The sequence below is a fragment of the Giraffa tippelskirchi genome, chromosome 1 (genome assembly GCF_054371585.1).
Source record: "Giraffa tippelskirchi isolate mGirTip1 chromosome 1, T2T-mGirTip1v1.2.pri, whole genome shotgun sequence".
NCBI classification, from domain to species: Eukaryota; Metazoa; Chordata; class Mammalia; order Artiodactyla; family Giraffidae; genus Giraffa; species Giraffa tippelskirchi.
In genome coordinates, this window is record NC_137275.1 from 215,623,032 (window position 1) to 215,631,025 (window position 7,994).

Below are 7,994 nucleotides of genomic sequence, written 5' to 3' on the forward strand. Positions count from 1 at the left end.
AGTAATAAAAAAACCAATGCCAATTACATTTATAAAATTTCTTTCATCTATCAACTGTATTTCACTGCATTACAGATATCTGAATCCATCTCATAGTGGTGGGTGGATAGGAGGAGAGAGAAACTGGCTTCTAAAATCCAAGACAAGGGGGGAAACAAGCAAATCATGGTTAGAGAGAAAGTATTTTAAAAACTCAGCTTTTGAATTGCAGTAATTCCTGAAGTAGTTTTCCTTACCTGTTTCTAAAAATTTTATCTCTCCTGTGCTTCCTCCTGTCAGGAGGCCAAAATGAAAATGCTTCCTCCTGTCACTGGGCCAAAATGAAAATGCATGCAAATCATTAGGCCAGGATCTTATGCACAGTGTTAGAGAAGTTAGGTTTTTCAAGATTTTTTCCACCCAGCTTTACTGAGCAGAATTGACAAATAAAAACTGTATATATTTATAGTGTACAAATATACAGTGGAATATGATTCTCAAGACTACTTAAGATCACACACTGGTGAGTAATCTCCCACAGCATCAGGCATCGGGAGACTTCTCCCCTTACTTCCTTGCATAAAGACCACACTTTCACCATGTCAAATGGCAGAGGAGGTAAGATTCACGTATATTCTCAAGTTGTTTAATTTACGCAGCCTAATTACTGGCTAGAAATCCTATCGGCCTTTCTGTTCCTTTCACATCCTCTGTTCTCGCCCAGTCAGGTTCGGTGGACTCTTGTTCTGGGGTCTTGTCCCCACAGGGCCACATGAGCTGGACCTCACAGATCTGATTTCCAGAGAGCTGCCATACTCTAGCCCCATCCAGATCTTGTCTTCCCCTCAGCTCAAGAATACCTTACCCAACGCCTCTCTCCAGCTTCTCAGGAAATTGCCTACTACCGGTCTTCGCAGGAGAAAATTCCCGCCCACTGGACGCGTGACCTCTGACCTTGGACTCAGTGCTTCCATTGGCTAGCCAGGCCAGGCCACGCCCTACCTCATCCTGTCACCCTGCCCCTCGGGCAGCAGTCCTTCTGCCGTCCTGGCCTCAGACGGTGAGGGCCGAAGCAGGGACATGGTTAATGCAGAGGTCCTCACTGGTGAGCAGACTTTTGCCCCACAGGCTGAACAGTGACAGTGAAGATGGTGGCGGGAACCCTGATAGAGCCTGTGTGAAAAGTTGCGAAAGTTGCGACGACTGGTCAGAGTCTGGGATTCTTTAGTGTGGCTGCTCCTGAGGTGGCAGGGCCTGATGAGGACAAGGGCAGAAGCGTCCCAGAGGGCAGATTGAGAGGATTTAGCAACCATATTCAGGGAAAGAGGAAAGCGAAAGGGAGGAGGCAAACATGACTCTAAACATGCCTGAATAGGTCGTGCCTCAATGGACGAAGAACATTCGGGGAAGGGCAGGAAGACGTCGGACGAGTTATAATTAGGAAATGCAAAGTGTATGCCTTGATTCCGGGGTGGCTCAGCGGTGAAGAATCCTCCTCTGACGCAGGAGACACCATGGATTCGATCCCTGGGTCTGCAAGATCCCCTGGAGGGCATGGCAACCCACTCCAGGATTCTTGCCTGGAGAACCCCATGGACAGAGAAGCCTGGTGGGCTACAGTCGCACAGTCTGACACAACTGAAGCGACTGAGCATGCATAGTTATACCTTGATTAGCAGCCACCTTTTCACCAACAGACTCTTTCAGAAGTTTCTAGACCCACCCAAGAAGGAAGAAGACTTGTCCCTTTCTCTCTGTTTCTTAACTTCTGAGTTCTTTCCTGTGACATAGCTTGGCATTAGATTCCTTCCCAGAAGATTGCAAGCACTTACATTTATTTATTTTCCTAACACATGGGTTCTTGAAATACTAATGAAAGGTGAGTGATTAAGCCACATTAAGTTGCCTTCATTCTATTTGGTACAGGTTGGTGCAGTTTGCTACAGCATTATGTTTTAATGTTTGTTAAGAATCAGGTGTGAAGATGTTCATTAGCATTGAGATACAATAATTATTTGAATTCTTGGCTATATACCTTTTATTAGAACCAATTTGAATTTGAGTAATTTTGCAAAAATTACAAAAGTAACACATAGTTATACTCAGTGTAGCCAGTAAAACTATCCAAAGATGGATACAGAAAAAGTAGTCTTTATTACCAGCCCCAACTCCCAGGTAGATGATGTTAACATCTGGGGTGTATCTTTTCACACTTTCCTGCATCTTCATACCAATTTATACAGACATGCATACACAAAATAGGTTGGCCAATTATATAAAAATGGGTAACTTATTTTCCTTCCTAAACAATACATCTTGAATAACCTTCCCGATCTAGATAAACAGATTCAACTCATTTTTAAACAGTCACATATTTCATAGGAAGGCTGTACCGTAATTTATCCAAACATTCTACTACTAATGGATTTTAACAGATTGTTTCCAGTTTTTTACCTTGAAAATAATGCTGCAGTAAGAATTCTTGGACATATGATCTTGAATATTATTACTGATATATCTATGGTATAGATTTGTATTGTTTTGCTAACTCACATAATGACAGCATTTCAGACTTAATAGATGTTGCCAATTTACTTTCCAAAAATTTGTGTCATTTTATGTTAACAGTGCCTGAGAGAAACCGTTTTCCTAAATATGCAACAGAAATGAATATATTGCTCTTTAAATATATTTGCTGGGCTTCCCTCATAGCTCAGTTGGTAAAGAATTCACCTGCAATGCAGGAGACCCCTGTTCAATTCCTGGGTGGGGAAGATCCACTGGAGAAGGGATAGGCTACCCACTCTAGTATTCTTGGGCTTCCTTTGTGGCTCAGCTGGTAAAGAATCGCCAGCATGCAGGAGACCTGGGTTTGATCCCTGGGTTGGGAAGATCCCCTGGAAAAGGGAAAGGCTACCCACTCCAGTATTCTGGCCTGGGGAATTCCATGGACTGGCGTGGAGAATTTATGGGGTTGCAAAGAGTTGGACATGACTGAGTGACTTTTCCTTTCAAATATATTTGCTGATCTGATGCATGAAAAATACTATCTTGTTTTAATTTGCATTTTTCTAACTGCTGCTGAGATTAAGTTCTTTTTAGAAGTTTATGAGCCCTTTTGGATTTCTTCTTCCAAGAACTAATTGCCTAAGGATTATGTGTGTGTGTGTGATCTGGCAACTTTAAAAAATTCACTTTCATTGGAGTATAATTGTTTTACAGTGTTGTGTTAGTTTCTGCTGTACAGCAACGTGAATCAACTATAGGTGTATATATATATATATATCCCCCTGTTTTTGAATTTCCTTCCCATTTAGATCATCACAGAGCGTTGAGTAGAGTTCCTTGTGTCATGCAGTAGGTTCAGACCATTTTTCTATTGAGTGGCTTGTCTTTTATAAGATCTAAAATATAGGCATATTAGTTAATATCAAATCTAGCTATGTAAAAAACAGAAAATTTCAAAATAATATAAAATTTACTTCTCTTTCATTTAAATTGGGGAAGGAAATGGCAACCCACTCCAGTATTCTTGCCTGGAGAATCCCGGGGATGGGGGAGCCTGGTGGGCTGCTGTCTATGGGGTCGCACAGAGTCGGACATGACTGAAGTGACTTAGCAGCATTTAAATGATATATAGAAGCAAAAGTTTCAAAACTGATATGGCAGCTGTTCCCACAAAGTCTTCAGGGGCTTACCTTCCAGCTCATTACACTGAACTTCCTCGGTTGTGATCCTTGTTTTCGTGGTCTCAGGTGACAATATCTGTGTTTTCAGGCAGCAAGATTGAGGAAGGAATGAAAAAGAGGAGGGCACAATGTTTCCTTATATAATCTGTAATTCAAATCATGAAATATACAATGTTTCCTTATATAATCTGTAATTCAAATCATGAAATATAATGTTCATGTAGAAAAGTCCATAAGATAATGTATAGTTTAAAAGTTATTTTAAAGGAACATCCATGCAAACTCCACTCAGAAACAGAGATTACAAGAATTTCAGGAGCTCTCTGTTTTCTTTTCTAATCACAATTCTCCCTACAGGAAATCTCCTGCTAGATCTAGAGATTACTATAATCCTGACTTTATGATAATCATTGCCTTGCTTTTCTTTAGAGTTTCACCCAAGTACATACTTCTAAATGATACAGTTTTGCCTATTTTTCGAATCTTACTGTTTGTGTTAGCTTGGTTCTTGCTTCTTCTATTCAGTGGGTGGTGTTGTATGTATATATATTAATTCAATTTCATTGTTGAATTACTACCATCATATAAATATACCTCATTTGTTTATCCATTCTACTATTGATGGACCTTTGGATTGTTAGTTTTAGGAAATTACAAGTGATGCTGCTATCAACATCCTTGTACATTTATTTATCTTAGTACATATATACCTTTCTCTAGGATATAAATTTAGGAATGAGTTTCTTGATTATTGAGAAATGTGTATATATTCATCTTTATTCAATAATGCCAAACTGTTTTTAAAATGATTGTACCAATTTATGTCCCCACCAGCAACATTTGAGAGTTCCTGTTGCCCTATATTCTCACTGACCCTTATCAATTTCATTCTGTTTGAGAATCTGGTATGTATCTAACTGTCTCTTCAGGAAGGTTCCCATAAGCTGCCATGCGACATCTCTGCTTACACCTCATTGGCCATGCCCTAGTCACATGGTTAGTCCTGTCTGTAATAAAGGTTAGAAAATTCAGGTTTTATTCTGGACTGTCATCTGCATAGTCACAATTTGGAGATTCTTTTATTAAAATAAGAAGGAGAGAACAAATTTGGGGACATACATAGTAGTCTCTGCCACATTAATAATAATTTAAAAATAGCTAACTTTTATTGAGCACTCGCTGTGTGACAAATACTATTATAAACACTTTGCCACTCTTTGTAAACTAAATACCATATTACAAACTCCAATTTACAGATAAGAAAACTGGGACACTGAGAACTTAAGTATCTAATTAATTTATTAATGAGTAGTGTTAAGCTAAAAAGTATGAGACAGAATTGCAAACCCAGGTAGTCTGGTTCAGAATCCAGGCTTTTAGCTAGGCCACACACTCTTTCAAAGGAATATTTGTTCTTGGTCTGCTATATGTTTTGCAAAGATTTTCTCCATGCTTCTCTTTGGAAATTTCTGTAAGTTTTCTTTTATATTTACATTGGATTTTACCTTATCTGAATCATCTATATTTTATCTCAATCGTTAATGTTTCTGCATCATTTCTAAAATTATGCATATAAGAGAATCTTAGGACAATTAGTTTTCCCTGTAAGTTTTAATTAACCATTATTTGCACCATTACTATTTTGAATCTGGATGGAAATAAATGCTTAGACACACTGGAATATAAACTAAGTTGATAAGCCATAAAGGAAGGGGGGGAACTCCCCTTCTATCTAGATTAATTCCACACTTTTGTGGAAATCTCCTGTGATGATGTTAAACTTCATTGTTGGATTCACATGCTGTGCTGTTGAGGCCATAGCAATAATGTTTAATGTTTCTGAGAACATACTTTATATGCCAGGCCCAGTATGGAAGCACTGAAAAGGCAAAAAATAAGGAAAAAATCTTTAATAAACTCACAAATCATTGTCTGAATTTATTTTTCATCTCTTCAGATAATTCTGTACACTGTTGCCAGGATGATATTTCTAAAATAACTTACTGAGAATATCATTCTGCTATACACTCTTTCATCTTTCTTTTACATACAGGATAAAATCTGAAATCCTTGGCATGGAACAACTATTCACTCAACCCCATTTACATTGGAACCTTGACCCACTGGCCATTCTCTGAACATCCCCCACACCCTCCCACTTCCAAGTCTTTGTTCCTGCTGTTTTATTTTGTTTTCTAATCACATGTTGAAGCAAAGCAAAGCAAAGTGACGTCGCTCAGTTATGTCCGACTCTTGGTGACCCCATGGACTGTAGCCTACCACGCTCCTCCACCCATGGGATTTTCCAGGCAAGAGTATTGGAGTGGGTTGCCATTTCCTTCTCTAGAGGATCTTCCTGACCCAGGGATCGAACCTGGGTCTTCCACGTTGTAGGCAGACGCTTTACCTTCTGAGCCAACAGGGAAGTCTGCCGTTTTATTTTGTTTTCTAATCACACGTTGAAGCCCTATTTATTCTATAAGGTTCAGTTCAGATGTTTCCACCTCCCATTGATAATATTAGAATTGTTGTTCTTTAGTCACTGAGTCAAGTCTGATTGTTTTGTGACCCCATGACCTGTAGCCTGTCAGGTTCCTCTGTCCATGGAATCTCCCAGGCAAGAATACTAGAGTGGGTTGCCATTTTCTTCTCCAGTGTATCTTCCCAGCCCAGGGATCGAACCTGCATCTCCTGAACTGGCAGGAGGATTCTTTACCACTGAGCCAACAGGGAAGCACAATCTTGGAACTGGTTGTTACCTTTTCCGCACTTAGAGTTGTCATCAACATACAGCTTTAGGAAATTTTCATGCTTTGCATTAAATTTATTTTGTGTCTGCTTCCCCAACAGTCCACAGGCTTCTTGAGATGGTACACTATGGACCTTGTCTTAATTATATACTTTGTAACTAGTACAGTGCTCCATCTGGAGTAAGGTCTGAAATGAATATTTAATTCATTTAAAATCTGGCACTAGATTATTTTGAAATAATAGCTATCAAGATTTTGTTTGTGATTCATTTTTAGGTTTTCTATGTTTTTACAAGAGCACTAATGTGTATGAAATATTACAGCTACACACACACCAGCCAAAGTGAGCATGGTATGAATATGGCAGATAATCATCTTGAAACAGAATTGCAGATTAGTCTGAAACTGATCATGGACAAAATCTGGATATATGGACTGAAATAATATTGCACAAATGTGTTGCATAAGTAGCTTATTGTCTCGCATTTGCAAATTTATGGGTGTAGCCTCACATACTATCTTTTGATCAGTAAGGAACTACTTCACATAAATAATTGAGACCAAACATTTTAGCACAAAATATGTCATCTAATTAAACTAGTAATAGTGCTAGAAGAGAGCTGTGGTAGTATCAGCATGTAAAGAAATTTTCACAAGTATAGAAGAGAAATCTAACCTTTCATATTTATGTAGTTTACTTTGTTTTCACATAAAGAAGCCAAATGTTATTGTAGCTTATGTTTGCAACATTTGTCTCTGGAGACACTCTCAGTAATTTTCTGTTCCACATAACCAACCCCTGAACGTTTTTCTAAGTATGAGCCATCTCATACCACACATGCTCCCTGCCTCTTTCACACACTGAAAATTCACATAAGCTATGTTTCAGGACAAGATGAAAACTTTATCCATGCTTATACTTGACTCCATACCCTCCAAAGGAGACACAGGCGGGTGTAAATAGTTATGCTGGTGTCCATTTCCTTGGGGAAAATGAAAAAGCTAATTCTATACTTTAACATTTCCCTGGGTGACATTTACGCTAACACCTTTCATATTGTTACCGAACCAAACTTGGATCCTTACTTGCCTTAGTGCAATAAAGCCTATCTACTGACACCAGGTTATGGTGAAGAAAAGTGCAGCATTTATTGCAGGGTGGCCAAGCAAGTTGTTCAGGACAGCTAGTGCTTAAAAAAACCAGAACTCCTCCCGCCTCCCCCTACCCCCATGGGTTTCAGCAAGGCATTTAAAAAGGCAAGGTGAGGGAGGGACATCCCAAGGTACGTGATGAGCTTGTGCACAGTTCTCTGATTGGTTGGTGGTAACAGGGCAATGTCACGTGGGTTAACATTATCGATCCTTAGGCACCAGCAGGTTGGGGGTTACATGCTTATGATCATCAGTAATTAATTTCTTCCATTTGGGGGTGGTTTTAACATCTATAAAACAACTCAGGAAATGTGCATCAGCTACTGTTATCTAAGTACTTCAGAGAGGATATGGGGGAGAAATCTGCCTGGGAAAGCCTCATAAGGTTCTACTTAGTTACAGTATCTTATGGTCCAGTGAGTTT

At 39.2% G+C, this 7,994-nt stretch overlaps 1 protein-coding gene across 5 annotated transcripts in view; it reads right to left on the reverse strand.

The window, feature by feature from the left end:
- Positions 1 to 894, reverse strand: part of SHOC1 (shortage in chiasmata 1) — an 83,117-nt gene extending 82,223 nt beyond the window's left edge. For 4 of the 5 annotated variants that reach the window (XM_081574430.1, XM_081574437.1, XM_081574429.1 and 1 more), the window contains exons 1-2: positions 845 to 894; positions 237 to 310 (exon numbers count right to left, since the gene is read on the reverse strand). The gene's annotated coding sequence lies outside the window, so the exon portion shown is untranslated. Of the gene's footprint in view, positions 1 to 236; positions 311 to 839 lie in introns of all 5 variants that reach the window. The other variant, XM_081574443.1, reaches the window with a different exon arrangement.
- Between the last annotated feature and the right edge of the window lie 7,100 nt (positions 895 to 7,994).